This window comes from Acomys minous (assembly GCF_964271855.1).
Source record: "Acomys minous genome assembly, chromosome: 10".
Taxonomy (NCBI): domain Eukaryota; kingdom Metazoa; phylum Chordata; class Mammalia; order Rodentia; family Muridae; genus Acomys; species Acomys minous.
The window spans coordinates 5,844,379-5,863,514 of NC_140491.1; the positions used below are offsets into that span (position 1 = coordinate 5,844,379).

Here is a 19,136-nt window from a genome sequence, read left to right on the forward strand (position 1 = left end):
CTCCAGCAAACACCACCAGAGGCATGGCCTCCTGAGATCTTAGATAACGAGGGATGCCAAGGCTCTCTGTGCCCAGGCTTATATTCTTTACCACACAAGAACAACAGACTACTGTTTACCTGTAAAGCTCACGGCCAGGTGGAGTGAGTGAGTAGTGAATGATGATCCAGGTGTGTAAGGCCAAGCCACAGCACAGGCTGTGGGGGAAGGCCGCTAGTAAGCTGTGAAGGTGCTGCCAGTGGGAGCATATTCCTTTTCTTTCTTTCTTTCTTTCTTTTTTTTTTTTTTTTGTTTGTTTGTTTTGGTTTTTTGAGACAGGGTTTCTCCGTTTAGCCTTGGCTGTCATGGACTTGCTATGTAGACCAGGGCCTCAAAGTCACAGTGATCCACCTGCCTCTGCCTCCTGAGTGCTGGGATTAAAGGTGTGCGCTGCCATGCCTGTCTTTTTTTTTTTTTTAAAGGTTTATTTATTATTATGTATACAATGCTCTGCATATACACTTGTAGGCCAGAAGAGGGCATCAGATCCCATCATAGATGGTTGTGAGCCACCATGTGGTTGCTGGGAATTGAACTCATGACTTCTGGAAGAGCAGTCAGTGCTCTTAGGCGCTGAGCCATCTCTCCAGCCCTCTTTTTCTTTTCTTTAAAAGATTTATTTACATATTATGTATATGGGGCTCTTCCTGCATTTACACCTGCAGGCCAGAAGAGGGCACCAGATCTCATGATAGATGGTTGTGAGGCACCATGTGGGTGCTGGGAATTGAACTCTGGTCCTCTGGAAGAGCAGCCAGTGCTCTTATCTCCTGAGCCATCTCTCCAGCCCCTGGGAACATTTTCTAAAGCAGTCGACGTGTGGGCTGAGATCTGAAAAGTGGAGGGAAGACTGGCCAGGCAGGTGGCATAGGGAGGCATTTCAGGAGGAGGAATCCGTTAGTGCGGAGGTCCTGGGGGGCGGGGGGGGACGACTAGAAGAAGACAAAGGCAGAAGAAAGAGCAAGAACCGTTTGATCAGAACCCATGAGACCTCAGAGGCCCCGGGAGTATCTGTGGATCTTCATTTCCACTGCAGAACAAGGCGGGGGTGGGGGGGGGGCAGTTTAAAAGCAAGGGCCATGGATGCTCGTAATTATTATTTATTTTTTCAAGATAGGGCCTTATGTAGCCCAGGCTGCCCTTGAACTTACTGTGTAGCTGAGCCTGGCCTTGAACTCCTGGTCCCCCTGCCTCCGGCTCCCTAGTGCAGGGATTACAAGCATGTGCCACCACGAGAACACGTTTTTAAAGGGACCCATGTGTGATTGTATGAAAACTGTTAGGGACAGTAAGGAAGGCGGGGAGACTTGGAACATTACTGCGGCCATCCTAGTGAGAGAACATGAGAGCGAGTGCCGGGGTGGTAGCGCAGTTAAGGGGGGGGCACAGTTTGGAGAGTAGTAAGGGAGAGCAGAACCCCACTCTAGAATGGTGTGTGACAGAGGAGAGCCGCCTTGGAAGTGGGAGCAGGTGCAAAGCTGTGAAATCAGTTCATCTGCTCCAGCCTTGGCGACGGTTCGTCCTGGCTGCTGAACCCGCAGCACTCCCGCCGCCGCTTTCAGGCTGGGCTGCGTCCAAAAACCTTGCGGTGGCTGTAAGTGATTCTGAGTTAAGCCTTTTAGATAACAGAGGTAGCACAGGTTGTAGACACCAGATCACTGTGCGTTAAATAGCGCCCTCCCTTGGAAAGACACCTGCTAACCAGAAAGCGATCTTTTCAGCGCAGATCGTGGCGCGCGTGCTTAGCAGGTGCACGCCATAAATATTGAAAAGATAAGTAAATGTTTGGTCCTGTTTTAAAACGTGAGCACTGAGAAGAGATCCCAAGCACACCTGTTGTGGTGTGCTTCTGCAAATCAGACAGACTTCCTAGTTTTAACACACTCCTTCATTCTATGTCTGTTTCCTATTTCCTGCTCTTTTCTCTGCACAAGGAGTGTGTGGGAGTTTGAAGGGAGCACAGCCAATGTCATCTTCTACTTCATTTTGTTAATAAATCAATCAAATAACTTACTCTTGCCAGCCCAATTAGACAAAGGAATTATTCCATGCACACGGTGTAATCAACAAATGAGCTCGCCTTTTCCTTTCAGACTTCCGTTTTGACCTCCAGTTCCATTTAAAATGCTGTCACTTGTCCAACTGGACACGTTTCTGCTTCCATGTAAATGGGGGAGGGGGAGGAGGCTGTCAGCTAGAAAGGGTGACGTGAAGAGTGCCAGCGTAGGCTTGGCTCTTAGCCCTTCGTAAGAGGTGCCTTAAGCAGGGTTGGAGCGGTGAATCGCTGTGGTGAGGGCTTTGTGCAAATTAGCAGGTAGTCGGTAGCGTTGCTGTCCAGCTCAGTTTGCCTTGGGCTCGCTTCCGAAATCTGTGCATTTCCTTTACTTTCTGCTTTGTCACGGAGTCTGTTGTGAAGGCTCTCTTACTGTGCGCGCGCGCACACGCACACGCACACGCACACGCACACGCACACGCACACACACACACACACACACCGGGATCTGAATTAACTTTCTTTACAAGTCCTGAGGTGGTGTAAAGGGGAGTGTTAGTCACAGGCCTGAGGGTTTGCATGACCCCGTAGCACGAAAGACCCTTTGCATCTGGAGTACTACCTGCTCAAGCACCTGCCCTGAGCACCTGGCTGGAGCCTGGAGCGCCGCAGAAGAGCCCAGTCTCGGCAGCCAATGGGCGGCGGCGGCCTCGCGGGCGGGGCGGGGCGGCGCGGGAGCTGCTTGGCTTGAATTTGAGACGCGAGGACCAACCGCGCGCTGCTGCCGCCGCCGCTCGCTTAAGCCAGTGCCCCTAGCGGGCTTGGCTAGGGCACCTGGTCCTCGTCCTAGAATCTCGACGGCGTCTCCATCCTGCCCCGGTAACTGGTAGACCGAGAACCCAAGGTGAGGAAGTTGGGGAGGGGTGGCGCGCCTTTGTCTGCAGGTGCATGGGGTACGCGGCTTGGCGGGTAACGAGGTGGGTCCCGGAGACACGCGGGACAAAGGCCGCAGCCTCCCTGCCCACGCTGCGCTGAGCGCGATGCCTGGAGGAGGGCGGCCAGCTGGACCGAGGAGGGGTCTCCCTGCCACTCCGGAGGGAAGACTCCCGGCTGTATGAAATGAGTGGGAGGCATTCCTTTGATCTCACTTAACCGTCGCGGCAGGAAGTGTTGAACTAGAGATGGTCAGTGCTGGGCATCCCTGTTATGGCCAGTGTCCTGTGGATGAGTGTATTTATCTAACATGTGCCCCCCCCCGGAAATGTTCATGTACGTCTTTTCTAAATTAAGAGTAAAAAGAAATACAGGTTTTTTAAAATTGCAGTTATTTGAATTAAAGGCAATATCCTTTGTGTAGAAAAACCTCATTTCCAAGTAATTTTATTTATGTGGTAGGATATTGGGTATGATTCCCGTGGGTAGAAAAATGCCTCAAATTCCCAAAACGTAGAAACACGGCCAACTTATCGCATGCATGTCCTTGGCATTGAAAAAGTAGTGTTTCTGAAAGAGAAAAACACAACGGTTTAAATATTGCTTACAACAACTTGATTAAATTCCTCAGGAATCTGCGCCTTTTCTAGCAATTACCCATTTCCCTGTCCCAGTATTGTAACCAGGCACGTCTATTGATCCCCTAATGAATGTGTAGCTGTGAATCTTCATTACTGCTCTGGGTGGGAGGAGGCGGCCCATTAGTCTTTCCTCCTTTTGATAACTCCGCAGCTACAGCGGCCTGTCACTTGGCCGAGGGGGGGGGGGTTGTTAGTGGGGACTCTGCCTGCTTTCTCCTGCTTTTCCCAGACCACTGAGCATTCTCGTCTCTCCTGGAGCCTTGTCCTGACACAAGGGCATTTTGTAAGTTCTCTACCTAACACACAGATCTTTGCTACTTCTGTCTTAGTTATTTGCCTTTGGAAAGCTCTTTTCCTTTGGAGGAGATGTCTTTCACAAGAACTTGGGAGGCAGAAAATGGTGTCAGGAAAACCAACCTGAAATTTGTAATTGCCCATTTTTATGAATAATTTTGTAAAATTGCCCTTGACCGTGTCCCCAAAACTGGGATGGGAATTAAGCCTACTGGAGGAAAATTTCCGTCAAGCATCAACCACTGTCCAGGAAAAAAGGTGCCATGGTTCTTGGTTCTTTGCTCCGCAGCGGGAATCCCGCTTTGTAAAGAATGACATTTTTAGTTCTTGTAGCACTTAAATGGTGGGGGAGTTGTTTATTTCTTTAGCATGCTGAGCCTTAGTCTCTGGGATGGAGTGCTAAGCATAGGGGGTGCCTCCTTGCATTCTTGGGGCTCCCCCTGGCCTGGCATGGAACCTATTTTAGGTCTTCTGAACTGGAACATACTGGGAGAGCAAGGTGGATGACCCTGAGGCCTGACTGCTGTGCCCCGTGAGGTGAGCTGAGGCTACCAGGGCTGTGGGTGAAAACAGCGCCACCCAGGGAAGGGGTGGGAGACGCCAGCCAGGTCCGTGGGCCTCTCAGTCTTCGACTCCTCTCAGAGCAGCCTGGGCTGTGAACAGAACCAGGGCCGAGCACTAAGGCTGTGAGCAGAACCAGGGCCGAGCGCTAAGCCTGTGAGCAGAACCAGGGCCGAGCGCTAAGCCTGTGAGCAGAACCAGGGCCGAGCGCTAAGCCTGTGAGCAGAACCAGGGCCGAGCGCTAAGCCTGTGAGCAGAACCAGGGCCGAGCGCTAAGCCTGTGAGCAGAACCAGGGCCGAGCGCTAAGCCTGTGAGCAGAACCAGGGCCGAGCGCTAAGCCTGTGAGCAGAACCAGGGCCGAGCGCTAAGCCTGTGAGCAGAACCAGGGCCGAGCGCTAAGCCTGTGAGCAGAACCAGGGCCAAGCGCTAAGCCTGTGAGCAGAACCAGGGCCGAGCGCTAAGGCTGTGAGCAGAACCAGGGCTGAGCGCTAAGGCTGTGAGCAGCAGCGTTGTTCACTCAGCGTGATGATTCTCATCTGATACGGAAACTACCAGTCGTTCGGTCTCTTACTGTCACCTTGCAGCTTTCATCTTGAACAAACCGTGGGAAAAGTGAATTCCATCGTGCACCACTGACTGAGCAAGCCTTACATCTCCCACAGTCCCCAGTGTGCTGGGATGGGTTTCAGGGTGGGGACCCACATTTGTCTGGATTTTTGGTCTCCCACCAACTCAAGCTCCAATAGACTGAATGGATGCATGGTTTCCTCTTTGTTAAACGTCTATATTAAACGCAAACCGCGACTTTTTTTTTTTTTTGAGTTCTTAGGCCATTGGCTCTTGTGCCCTAGCATGGTACCTGTGTCTCATAATACACTGAACTTTTGGATATAGCAGTGAACAAATGTAGATAGAAATTCTCCAGTGTCTGCTTTAGAGTTTGCCTGTAATCATCCTGATGGTTGTAATCTGTAGGTTAATCTGTTTGGCAGCTCTAGGAAGTCTGTGAGTCAGACACTTGAGGAAGCACACTGAGATTGGGACAGCCTGTGCTCAAAGGCGCACAGGGAACACCGTTCTGGACGCAGGATCACATAGACTTAGACGTTCTTGAAGACTGTCAACAGTGTGGCATAACAGACTGTAGGTCAGTGGGGAGGGCTACCAGGAGGCAGCCCACCCCAGGAGATCAGGCTTGAGTTGGGCTTGAAGGCCAGGATGACAGAATGAGGAATAAGGAGACCCAGTGTGTGTGTGTGTGTGTGTGTGTGTGTGTGTGTGTGTGTGTGTGTGTGTGTGTGTGTGTGTGCGCGCGCGCGCGCACAGACAGAAGAGACCAGTGGGGATAAGATCACACAGGGTCCTTGATTGGTAGTTGCAGATCTGACTTTTGTTTCTATCGTCACGAGACCTCTTGGAGAGTGGTAACCAGGAGAATGCCAATACCTAATCTACTTCGTACAAGAAGATTCTGGAGTGGGCTATCAGAAAGGATACTGGGAGCCAAGGGTCCAGGCAACCAGCCCTGGTCCAGCTGGCATCAGTACACGGCAGAGGGCCGTGAGGAGATGCTCTAGAGAGTGAACTGACAGGTTGGATGTGGAAGATGTGGGAAGGCGGTGAGCTGCATCCCTTGGTTATTTCTGTGGGGAATGCATGTTAATGGAAGTAATGATTGTTCAAGGGCAGAGTTATTAAGCAGTGGAGTGACTCACTTCAAATGTATGCTATGTCAAGACCTTGACTTCATTTTGTTGTCTCCTGCAGTGTGTCTCCTGCAGCCCACACGTACCCAGTGGACTCTTAGGCATTTGACTACTTTTCCAGGACACTTTTACCCTTCAGCGTTCTTAACTGTCATTTTCTACTTGTTATCAGACCTCAAGCATTTTTCCCCTCTCTGCTCTTGATTAAAAATAAAGGGGGTTCAGAAATAGACGGGGGTAGAGAGAGACTTAAACCTACATATGAAATTATTCGCCTTTGCTCCTGGTTTTACAAGAAACCATGATGGTTTCTCACTTTCTATGTTTCTATTAACAGATAATTAAAACTCTTCTATAGGTATGTCAGATGAAAAGACTGGACTCCTGTAGCATCCTTGCAGAAAATTCGGTAGCATTTCGGAAGCTAGAAGGATCATTTTTTTGTATGTGAAAAACAGGGAAATAAAATACAGAAGTTCTTTGTCTTAAATTGGGCTTGTATCCCTATGAGCCCCTGGTAAATTGAAAATATTATAAGTATAAAATACCGTTAAAGCCCATAAGTGACATTGTGGCCTAGCAAACCAACACGCTGTACAGCTAGTTGCTTTTTCTCTTGGTCACATGGCCTACTGTGAGCCACAGCTCACTGCCCAACATTGCAAGAGACCTTTGTACCAAGTATTGGTAGCCCGAGAATAGATCAAAATTCAAAGTACAGTTTCCACTGGTTTTATCACTTTTCCACCTTCAGGAAGCTGTAAAAATGGTCAAGTTGAGTCACTTTAAGTGAGGGCAGTTTGTATTTAGTTGCTGAAGAGATTTCCCTGTCATCTCCTTTTCACTACAGAATTATGTACCCAAAAGCTGAGGGCACCTGTGACAGGAAACATGGGTCTCAAGAGTAATTTTAGTTTTGCAAAACTATATGGATACAAAAATATTATATCTTCAGTCAGAGTGCCAGCAGCGGGGAAGGGGCAGGAGTGTGTAGGGCTGCCAGCCTTCCTGATCTGGAAGCCTGGGCTGGTTACCCTACAAGTTGTAAGCTTGTTGGGGGATGAATAAATTATGACAGTTGAAATAATTATGATAGAAGGAAAGCAGAAAGCAGCTGCCAAAAGCACAGTTGTCAATAGGGGCCAGGTTGGCCTGATTCTGTCATGTTGGAGTACACATCTATTTGCCGAGCTACCTGCACTTGCTGTTTCCGAGGGTCGGCTGTGTTCTTGTCTTCATCTCTACCCCACTGACAGACTCTAAGAGTCACAGCCTGCTAGGACATTAAAAAAAAATGGCTGAATTAAAGATCCATATGGATACTGTCTTTCAGGGTGGGCATGTAGGGTTACTATAAATGCTTTCTTTTCTTGGTATTTGTTGGGAGGGGTAGAAGGAGGGAGGGGAGGGGGAGAAAGGAAGGACAGACAGACAGACAGACAGACAGACAGATAAGGATAGAAAAATGAGAGAGACAGAGACAGAGACTGGCATTGACCCCAGGGCTTTGTGTCTACCACTGAGCTATAATCCACACCTGGACTTTTTTGGAGTCTGGAGGATTTACAAACGGGAGACTCTCCTCTTCCTACATTTTGGTTCTTAATGACAGTCGAACCTTGAGGTCATCCCCCAAAGCTGGAAGCTTGGTCCTTGCTTGGCTGATGTTAAGGTGACAGGCCTTTAAGAGCTAGGTTCTAGCATAAAGAAATTAGGTTGCAGGGTAGCGTCCTGTAAGTTATTAGTGCAGGGACGTCTCATGAGAGCTGAGTTTTAGAGGGGAGCCCAGCAACTCTCCCAAATCTCTTTGGCTTTCTGTTCTGCCAAATGACCCTATGCTTACCCTGTGGTGTCGTCATCATATTTAGTGTAGCCAGAGACTGTCACCAGAGCAGAGTTGGAGCAAGGCTTCTGGGCCTCCAGTAAGTTAAATAGACTTCTTTTCTGTGAAAAGTACCCAGTCTCTGGTATTTTTGTTACAGTCACCCAAAATAAGCTAGTGCCCTGCTGAAATAGTGGCCAGCCAGTTCTGGAGTCTCTCTCTAATAAGAATTATCCTCCTGCCTCACCCTGCCTCCAGGTGCCGTACCTGGTCTGCTGGTACCATCCTGATTTTTCTCTTCCCTTTGGTGAAGCTAGGATCAGATACCATCTTGAAACGTTGAATGATTTCTTCAGGCAGCTGTATGCTTCTGTTTTGCACTGGGCACTCTACAAATTATTCCGCTCATGCTTGACTGCCTCGTGCATTGTGCTGCTGGGTCAGGCCATCTAGGACAGGGGTCAGAGTCATAGGTGTCTCGGGCAGAGGCCAAGTAGTTGGTGTGTGATCCTCTGCATGGCTAAGCTGCCTTGCCCATAGCAAATACAGCCTTAGCCTACAGCTACAGGCTTGATGTCACGGGTTCCATACATTTGAAATATGCTTGTGGAAGGCCTTACTTGCTAAGCCCTGATCTGAGACCACATGAGTTTAAAAAGGAGGAGGAGGAGGAGAAGCTGCCACAGTGAAGCTGAAATGAAGTCCTGTGGGAAGTTAGAAAGTTTAGTGTCCTTTATCTAGTTCTGCAAAACCCTCTCAAAAGAAAATTTCTGTGGGCCAGGCTGTTTAACCTCACACTTCTTCTTAGCATGCTATGCCTGTTTGAATTACCATATAGCACCATTGCAGACAATTAACAAAACGGCCGACTCAGGCAGCAAAACTGAGCTGACGCATCGACAGCACTGCAGTTTTTATTTTCTTAAGATATATTGATTTTGTTTGATTGATTTGATTTACTTTAAGGACAGGTCTAGTGATAGAGGCCTGTAATCCCAGCTCTCTGGGAGGCTGAGAAAGGAAGATCCAAAGTCTAAAGCCAGCTTGAGCAATTTAGCAAGCACCTATCTCAAAAGGAAGAAACAGCTTGAGAGTGAGGCCCATTTCTAGCCTGTGCAAGGCTCCAAGCCAAACCTCAAATATAGCTACCTCCCAAAAATGTATGTATGCTTTTGTGTGTACATTCCCATAATAGAAACGGTGAGCAAGCATGTGTACACACACACACACTCACGCATGCATGCAAGCATGCATGGGACCTGAATTCAACCACCCCCCCCCCCAGCCCACATAGCGGAAGGAGAAAACCAACTCCTACAAGTTGTCCTCTGACTTCTGCACACACGGACACATATCGCACACGCGCACGTGCACGTGCACACACACACACACACACACACCTTAAAAATAGTAGGTAAATTTACTATATAGGAAGAGCATAAACACGTCACACTGTCAGAGTGACTCTTGCCGGGTGCCATGCCCGTCCAGGGACACTCTCGGGGTCTCCCACAGCTTCCCGCCATCTGCTCTTTCAGCACGCGTGTTATCTTGGGTCTTTCCCCTGAGTCACAACCTAAAGTTTATTTCTCAGAGCACAATCATAAAGAACATTATCTGTGGAGCCAATAAATCTTGATAGAAATCTATATATGTGTGCTGTGTATTTGTAGGAGCAGAGGAACTATTTTTCATTTAGACAAATGTCCCAAAGAAGGAATCTGGTTAAGGACCCTAGAAACATCGTTGTCGATGTTGCTGGAGATAGCAGGAGCCCAGGTGCGCTTTGCTTTCTGATAGTCACAGGAGATTAATGAGCCTCCAAGAGCGCAGGTCCTGCCGCTGCAGTGAAGTGGGGGGTGTCGTCGTTGTCTTTTTCTTCTTCCTCTTCTCCTCCTCCTCCTCTTCCTCCTTCTCCTTTTTTTTTTTTTTAAGACTTATTTATTTATGTATATGAGTGCCCTATCTGCATATACACCTGCAGGCCAGAAGAGGGCATCAGATTCCAGTCTGGATGGTTGTGAGCCACCATGTGGTTGCTGGGAACTGAGCTCAGGACCTCTTGGAAGAGCAGACAGTGTTCTTAACCACTGAGCCATCTCTCTAGCCCATCTTCTTAACATGACTTCAGATGACATGAATTTGCAAAATGAACCTATGTCATTTTTAGAGGACCATCTGTGATGAATAACAGTAAGAGAGGAAGCAACCCAGCCAGCCGGAGGCAGAGTTCCCAGGCTTCTCAGCAGCCCTCAGTTCAGCTATTCAATCATTCCGAAGGGCTGTTCACTGCGTGCCCCACGCCAGCCGGAAAGGCTTCGCGCGCACCGACTTTATTTTCTGGTTGTAGGACCTGGGGGGGTGGGGGGGGGAGAGAACTTATGAGCCATTCATTCATACAGTTCGAGTTAGCTCTTAAGTGGGGACAGTGGAGCCTGTTAGAGGCCATAGTGACCAAGGGGGACCTGCACAGAACATGTGGCGATGGGCAGTAGACAAAGTTCCAAAGCAGGAAGAGACTGGTATGTTTGGGAGCCTGGGGTTGTAGGGGTTGGGAAGGCAGGGACTTTGGGGGTGATTGTAGACTGGGCGTAATGGGAGAAGAAGGAAGGAAACTAAAGCCAAACACAGCAGCTAATTACTGTTGTTGGCATCAGCAGTAAAGAACCGTAGTCTGGTTGGGACAGAGAGCCAGAGACAGGGAGAAACAAGAGACGAGGGAGAAGAGGAAGGGGGAGAGAGAACAGTCACAAAACTAAGGCCACGTCTCCTGCAGGAGAGGGAACGTAAGCAAAGTCACCTAATGAGAGCGTGCTTGGTGCTAGGTTCCCACAGGGCACAGAGAATGGGGACAGGGTAAGGGTGAGCTCGGGAAAGTGCAGCCCAGACTCAGAGATCACCATCTGCCAGCTGTGGGGTTACAGCAGGTTTGCGTAAGCTCCCCAGACCTTGGATTCCCATTCATAAAACACACCCCACAAGACTGCCTGTGCTTCCTTCAGCCGCAGGAACCATTCTTTCTAATGCTGTCTAATGTTCTTTAGACACTATTGAATTTATAGATTACCAGGAATACCTGCGTCTAAGTGGGAGATGGCAAAACCCATTTGATGTCTTATTTACCCTAACATTCTTCCCATCCGCCCAAAGAAATGAGGTCCGGCTATATAGTAATAGCCCCAAGTTACCTTGAAAACTCAAAAAGCGACTGAAGGCATGGCTTACCCAGAAGAGATCTCTAGGTAGCCAGGTTTACAGCCGAGGGAATTTACCCTCAGGCACAGCGTGGCTTTGCTTCCTGGGTTTTGTGTTTGTTTTCCACTATCTAAGCATAGTGTCGCAGAGTCACATGCCCAGCAGGTCACCTCTTTTTCTTTTTTTACCAGGAGTTTTGTTTTGGTCCTTGCCAGAGACTTTAACGCTCCAGGCACTTCTTGGCACAGTTAGGAGAGCTGCCGTCTTTCCTACAACAGGCGTGCCTCTGTGCTGTCAGGTAGAAGCACGTGCCTCTGTTTTATGGTTTCTGCTTTCAGAAGGAAAGCCACGCCGTCCGTGTCCATGTATAATCTACATAATTGTATTCCTTACTGATCTCACACTTTTCCCTCCAAACTGTAGCACAGAGTGAGTTCCCCGCGTCGTTTGGAAACTAAATGTTAAATTTCCTCTTTGTCAGAGAGACAGATGTCTGTGTTTCACTTCTGATCTGTAACGCCACACAAAGGGGAGCTGGGACCCCTCAACTCCTCACAGCATGGACTTTTTCCGAGGGAAGGAAAAAAAAAGCACTCAGGGCTCACGGCTGCTTTTCAGAGTATGTCCCCGAGCTGCCTGCTGACTGTTGTGTCTCTTCGATGGTATCGTTAGAAGCCCTTTGCTGAGAAGAATGTGCCTTGAATTTTAATAGCCCTACCCCACAGTAAATCCTCAGTCACTCTCTCCTGTTCCAGCTAATGGCTGCCACTGGGGCTGGCCTGTAGCAGGAGCAGGTAGGACGGTGGAAAGGACGGTGGCATCCGTGGCTCAGGGCAGGTGTTTCTGTCATCCTCAGCTGTAGGGAAGAAAAACATGTGAATCTCGCCAGAAACCAGATGGGAAATTTGCATAAACTTGTTATGCATTTCAGTTCCGAGATTTGTTCCCCGCCCCCTCCCCACCAGCAAGGTGGAGGTTCCGCAGGGCTCTGCTGGACCTTTTCAGCTCTGTGCCCCTCTAGAACTGAACGTAAAAATTGCAATGCAGGCCCTCCTTGTGGACTGTCTCTTCAGGTCACAAAAGAGGTCATGATTCAAAGCAAGTTATGGTGGGGCAGACCTGCCTTTCATAGATTCACATCAGACTGACACCGCCACCCACGATAGCTCAGGAACTCTCTGTTGATCAACTCAGACATAAAGCCCCCAGCTGTTAAGATGTGTGTCCTACTGGTTTGTCCATGTTACAGATGGAGTTGGAGAAACCAAGGGCCCCAACCAAGAGCAAACAGCTAATTAAAGTCAGTTGTTACTAAGGCTGTGAAGCTCATCAGAAGAGTGGACTTTCGGGTGCAATAGCAGGTGTAAGACAGTGAACTTGGCCAGGCATGGTGGCACACACCTTTAATCCCAGCACTCAGGAGGCAGAGGCAGGTGGATTGATGTGAGTTCGAGGCCAGCCTGGTCCACAAAGCAAGTCCAAGACAGCCAAGGCTACACAGAGAAACCCGGTCTCGAAAAACCAGTGAACTCATCATAGTTCACTGTCACGTGAGTGATGGTGACTCTGTGCCCAGAGGGTCCAACGACCCACAGTGATGAAGAAAAGTATTTTAGAAAAGCACGTGTATAGGTTCCACAGCAGTGGACCTAAGCAGGGCGTAGCAGAAACCTCCTCGTGAGCTCAGGGTGTGAGAAAGGGACAGCTGTGTTACTGCTTGAGTAGGAAATGGCTCAGCCAGGGCACAAATGATGATGTCCTCTTCCAGAGAACCATACTATATACTGTGCCACTCTGGTGTGCTGTTTCTGTTGTCTTTCAGGAATTTTCAAGAGTGCCAGTTGCGCGTGCCAAGTAGTTCTGTTGTCTCAGGTTTACGTTAAGGAAAGCATGGCCAGTTTTCCTGCGTTTGTTTTTCCAAGGGGCTGCGGCAGGAGCGTGCTGCTCAGGGCAGCCCTGGCAAGCGGCTCTGCTGGAGCTGACCTCGGGGCCTGATGCTTCCCCCTGGCATCGTTACACCAAGCAGGGAGTGGGCTTACGGGCTGGCGACTAAATTTAGCCTCCTCCACTCTCATCTTGTGTAACAGCCCAGCTCTGGGCTGATGGGTGTTGTTGTTGTTGTTGTTGTTGTTGTTGTTGTTGTTGTTGTTGTTGTTTCACGTGAGGGCACCGAGTGGTAGAGCAGCTGCTGCTGGCTGGGACTCTTTGGGGTGTCTGAGTGGCATTTCATCACTTCCCTAACATCTCTACTTATGGCTGGTTTTACTTCAATACTTAGAGCAGACAGTATCTCTTAAGCCTCCAAAGAATTAACTCTATTTAGACGTTCCCCAGCTCTTTCTGCAGGGGGAAGCACGGAGCTGCGTGCTGGTGTTTTTTGTTCAAATGAGTCCCTTGCCAAGGTTACACACAGAAGAAACTTCCTATTCTAAGTCTTTAGATTTAGGGCCGCTGGGCAAAGTTGTCATACACCAGACATAGGCATCTGTGAAGGGTGAGAAATTAAAAGCTTTTTGCTGTAAATCATTTTGAATCAAGGAAACATCACTTGCTTGTTCTTCCTAAAGAACATTTTGTTGTTCTTAAAAAAAGAAACTGACCATAAGGATGCTGACGGAGCGCTGAGAGTTGTACGGAAGAGTGCGTGGATAGAAGGCCCTGGAGAGGTCAGGAACTCCGCAGGGACCATCTAGACACGGGGGGTGGGGGGGTGGGGGGGGGGCACCAACCAAGGGCAAGGCATGCAGAGAACCTAGACCCCTGTGCAGATGTAGCGGATGGACAGCTCACTCTCCACGTGTCTGTGTTGGTGGGGCGGGGAGGACGGCCTCTGACATGAGCTGGTTCTGAGGTGGCGTGTGATGGCTCCCTTCACCTCCCTAGCTCACCGTCTGGTGTACTTGACTACATTTTAACTACCCATCCTCAGGGCCTTGCTGGCCCGGGTGACAACAGCTGCAGGGCTGGCGTGTAGGAGTGAGTGGGTCCCTGCGTCTCTTCTCATGGCTTAGCTATCTGGCCCTCGGCCTCCTCAGAATGCTGGTGTGCAGAGTGCCTGCGTCACTTAGAGGACACTGTCTTTGGACCCTTTTGTACTGCGTCTCACAGCAGAGAGGAATGGAGGACTCAGTGACATCTCTAGGGTCGACTGGCAACTCAGGGTAGCTCTGAGAATGAAACTCAAAACTTGCTGCTGTAGTGTCTGTCCATCCATCCGTCCGTTGGTCTCCACCTCCCCCTGTCCCTGCCACACACGTGCTCCCAACTCCCTTCTGCGTTCCCTTCCTCCCTTCTCTAGCATTTCTGTGTACCCGTACCCCTTCTTGGCACTGCTCTGTACCCACACCCTGGAAGTTTTCATGTCCTGTCTCTTTCCTGTCCCACTTCTGCTCCATGCCCCTCCCTGTCGCCCCCTAAGGGCTTCATTAAAGCACCTGGGCATCATGGCCGCACCTGGGCGTCATGGCCACACCTGGGCGTCATGGCCGCAGCTCTAATAGAATGTCCAGGTGCTGTGACGCAGGTAAGGCTGCAGCTGCCTCATCGGTTCTGTATGTTTGTTGGTCCCTTTTTTTTTTTTTTTTATTGTGAGAAGCTGGGGCTGGACAGTGAAGCTACATTCCCTAGCTCCCTGCCAGTGTTTCCCTGCAAACAGCCTCCTGTATTTGACGGTGATATTTTAAGCATGGTTACCTCCCCCGGCTGATCTGTTGCCTCTGCAAATTCAGCTGGCAACTCTTGGCTTCATCGTACGGTGGCTCGAAATACACTCTTCTGGGTGATAGGGCTCGGCTAAAATAAGCACAGAAAGGCTATTTATGGCTACAGAGTTGGGGAATCCGGAGGGATGCCGGTGCTGAGCGCTGCTGTTGTAGACTGGGTGCAGTGTGGATGCTAACCTGCTGTTTCTGCTCTTCCCTCATGCCTTCCCGGACTCAGAGAGAGGTAACCAGTGATTTTTCACTTCTCCCTTTCCTGGCATTCCATGTGTCTGGCACAACTCACCGCTTCTTCCATGGCGTCACCATCCTCACAACCTTCTCTGCCTCAGAAGGCAGACTTTATTTTGTTTAACCTTTTATCACCATCATTTTATACCCGAGCCTGGTTGCATCTGGGCCCCTAACCTACTTCTGTGTTGGTCCTGTTTGGGGAAGGGATGGGCTGGGTGGCAGAAAATAATGGTCACCCCACCGGGTCTCTCTCACTAATGGCTGAACAAATGACTCAGCATGCTGGGGAGTAAATGTGACAGCCATGTTTGAGTCCCCTGCCACATTGTACCTGTTTCTTAAAGAGTGACAATTTGATACTTTGTTGTGTTCTCTTAAGTTTCCTGGGTAACAAGCCAGAATGCAGTCATCTTTGGTATCCCTTACAGCCACAGCACAGCCAGGGAGCCCTCCCTCCCTCCTGGAGGGGTGTTATCCGTGGAGAGGCCATACCCATGAAATTCAAGGTGTTTATACAGTTTTTAAAATCTCTGAATCGACAGTGTGGACACTTGACACTCCAACATTCTTCAGTGCTGTCACTTTAAAAAAAAAAGGCTGTTCTGTAGAGGAAATGCCATTTTGAGAAGAGCCAACCGTAGTGGAGAGACAGACCCAAGGATGAGCTACTCTTTGCTTTGGGCTCACGCCTGGATACACTTCCGGTATTGTGGCTAGTGACCATTTTTTTCTGCTTGCCCACAAGCTTGGTGGGTGGGCCAAGCATGGGCCGAGCAGGTCATACTTAGGGGATAGTCTAGCAGAGGACATGATGAGGAATGGCTCCTTTGGAGGGGACACATCCCAGGCCTGAGCATGGGGTGGAGGCTCTCTTACCTCTGTGGACCACAAGCCCCATGGGAATCCACGGTGAGGAAGTGTCCAGACGTTTGCTAGCTCCTCCCTTCCCTATGCATCCAGATCTCCTTACTAGGGCCCAGCTGTGACAGCTGTTCTCGGTATTAACAGGAGAGTGCTCACTAGAGACTGTTACCCTTTCTGTTCAAGCATCCTCGCTCACAGCAGACGGTAGAACTCAGGCGGGCTGTGTACACAATCCACATCTCAAGAAAGCACCTGGAGAGAACGTGGCTGTCTGCTCACCCCAGGTAGAGAGGTGCTGGGTTGCTCCTTTCTGCACTTAGCATCTTCCTAGAAGAGGCAGAAGGAGGGTTAAGTTTGCTTGATGAGACTCTGACACCCACATGTGGCACAGGTGATGTCGTGGGAAATGAAACAGAAAACCAAGACCCACAGGCAGACAGATGCTCTAGATTGGCCGTCCGCGGTAGTGACATTTCTCACGCCCCTTTCTCCCTCTCTCCTGTTCCTCCCATCCCCCAACTATAACCTGAAGATAAGAGCAGACAGTCTTGGAAGCAGGTTTTTCCCTCGGGTTCTGGAGTTACTGTTAGTCAGATTTTGGTGTGCCCTGGGAACCCTGTCAGCACTCTGTGTTCTGGCATGGGCCCACTTTCCAAATTCCAAAGTCCTGTGCTCAGCTCTGTAAGTGAAGCAGAGGGGAGAGAGAAAGCCTTTGTCCAAAGGTGCTACAAGTATAGAGGCCAAATCCCTCTGCACCTGCCTCACTCTGACGTGGGGCCTCACCTCACACTCTCCCAGGGTCCACTCTGCTGCCTTGTAGCTTCCATCAAAGGACAGACAGGGAGGAAAGGTAGCTGCCCGTGGCTTAGGAAGCTTTCACGTCTTTCAGTTGATGCAGGCATTGGAAAGGAGCCTGCATCCCAATGTGGGCTTTCCTTTACTTCCTCCTCACTTACAGTGGCAACTACTACTTACCAAATGTCTGCCATAGGTCAGCTTTCGCAGCATCTCTGCATAAAAACATGTATTTGACCTGAAAAAGATGAATTACTGGATAAAAGATGTCACCTAGTCTGTGGAGGCAGGAAATGCCAGTCGAGGAGATTTGGTGAGGCAGGAAATGGGAAATGAGTCGAATAGAAAAGAGGAGGAGAGAGAGACGGCCATCACACACACAGGCCATCACACGGGCCGTCAGTGTAGCTGACAAAATCGTCATGTGTTGGATCTCCCCAGAAAGTAAAACCAGTTCAACCAGCAAAAGGTAAAAATGAAAGAGATTCCAGTTTCTCATTAGAAGTGTGCACATATACACACACGTGTGTGTGTGTGTGTATGTGTGTATGTGTGTATACATGCACACAAGCGTGCACACACACACTTTTTTTTTTTATTCAGTCACTGGAAGCCTTCCAACAACAAAGCAAGCTGGTTCCATAAGAAAATGAGATTTCCTATCTGGGCACCACTTATCACAGGGGTTATAGCAGGGAGAGTTAATGTGTGTAGCAGCCAAGAGGTCTTTAGACCCCTTCCATTCATCTGGCAGAGAGAGAAAACTGTGTAAGTAAATTCCATATGTCCTGAGAGTTGCCAGAAGGAATGAAAGCGTAAGCCAAGAGGCTGTTTTTAATAGAAGCCATTTGAATAAAGAATTGTTTACTCGTTCGTCCCATAAAGACGGAGCAAGCCCCAGTGGGGTGGCTAGGATGCCGGGAGCAGAAAGTAATGAAAGCAATTTTTGGTTCTTCGCTTTGCCATTAAGAAATTTGAGGCTGTCAAAGATGTCTCAGCGCTGACATTTTCCTCTCAGGCGGAACCCGAGGCTCGTCCTCTGGGGGAATAATTACCAGCGAGAACAGCAAAGGGACAAGAAGGAACGAGCTGTAGGCACACGGGTTCAGTAATCAAGCTGCCAGCGGGACGTGAGTCCTGTCACTAACGTCTGCTAGAGTTTAAGGAGACATGAGGTTACAGCTGCAAGCCTGCTCTAGAGAACAAGAGCCCGCAGTTCCCGCGACGGTGGGGCTCTGGGCACGCTGGCCTGCCCTGCATCTGCTTTGACAGATGGCCACCGGTCCAGCCTTGTACAGGGTGTGAGCTCAAGCAAGGAGTCCTGTCGTCAGGCAGAGCATCTCCGACAGTTACATGTCTAGAAGAATTTATGGAACGACAGAAACCGTGTGACTGGGGCCTGGTGACCTGTTAGACAAGTCCCTGGAAGATGCCTGGCTGTGTGTCCCCACCAGGGGGCAGCAGAGGAGACCATCTCTAGAGCTAGGACACTGCTCTCTCTGTAAGCTAATATATACAGACTCTGGATAGCTCTTGAAATGTCCCTACTGCAAACCAGCCAGCTACCTATCCCACTGAGCGGTGGGGACTCATACCCTATGTCATAGGCCACATAGTGTCCAAGCTGCTGCAGAACAACTAGGTCGTAACTCCTGATTTTCTCCTCCTGAGTTCAAGGGCCTATCACTCGAATGATCATTTGCCCAACTTCCAGGGGTCCTGTGGCCATGGAGGGGGGTGTGTGTGTGTGTGTGTGTGTGTGTGTGTGTGTGTGTGTGTGTGTGTGTGTGTGTGTGTCCCTGTCCATATACTTGATTTATTTCCTTGGAATATAGGATATTCACTAATAAACATGAAAGATCCCCTAGGTGTAAACATAATGACCTATAGGATCATGGTACTGGCAGGGGCAGTACAATTTTATATCACTTGAGCTGCATTTGAGTCGCCTTCTCCTTTCTGACCCTGGCGAGGACATGAGGACACAGCTCACGTGGCTCTGACCGGTGTGTGAAGCTTGGCAGCAGGCCTCCTGGCTGCAGCCTTGTCTGTCTGTGTTTGCATTGTTGATGCATCACGGCACTGGCACAGAAGAAAGCTGTGGGAGTGGACTGACTGTTTCAAATATATATATACAAATTCCAAATGCCATACTGCACTCTGGGTAAAGTCCTGGGGCAGCTAGCTGTATAGTTTCCTGTTGCCACTGTAACAAATTACCACAAGCTGAAGTGGCTTCAAGCAGCAGGAGCGTTCTCCGAGTGCTAGAGCTCAGAGGTCTTCCAGAGATAATGGGGCTGTGTTTTTGTAGAAATCTCAGAAGAACACATGTGCTTGCC

The 19,136-nt window shown here is 49.5% G+C and overlaps 1 protein-coding gene across 13 annotated transcripts in view; it reads left to right on the forward strand.

The window, feature by feature from the left end:
- APBB2 (amyloid beta precursor protein binding family B member 2) overlaps positions 1-19,136 on the forward strand; it is a 308,601-nt gene that overhangs the window by 274,033 nt on the left and 15,432 nt on the right. The window contains exon 1 of one of the 13 annotated variants that reach the window (XM_084799073.1): positions 2,801-2,936. The exons of 11 other annotated variants lie outside the window; for them this stretch is intronic. The gene's annotated coding sequence lies outside the window, so the exon portion shown is untranslated. Of the gene's footprint in view, positions 1-2,800; positions 2,937-14,993; positions 15,131-19,136 lie in introns of those variants that run through there. One more of the 13 variants, XM_084799074.1, reaches the window with a different exon arrangement.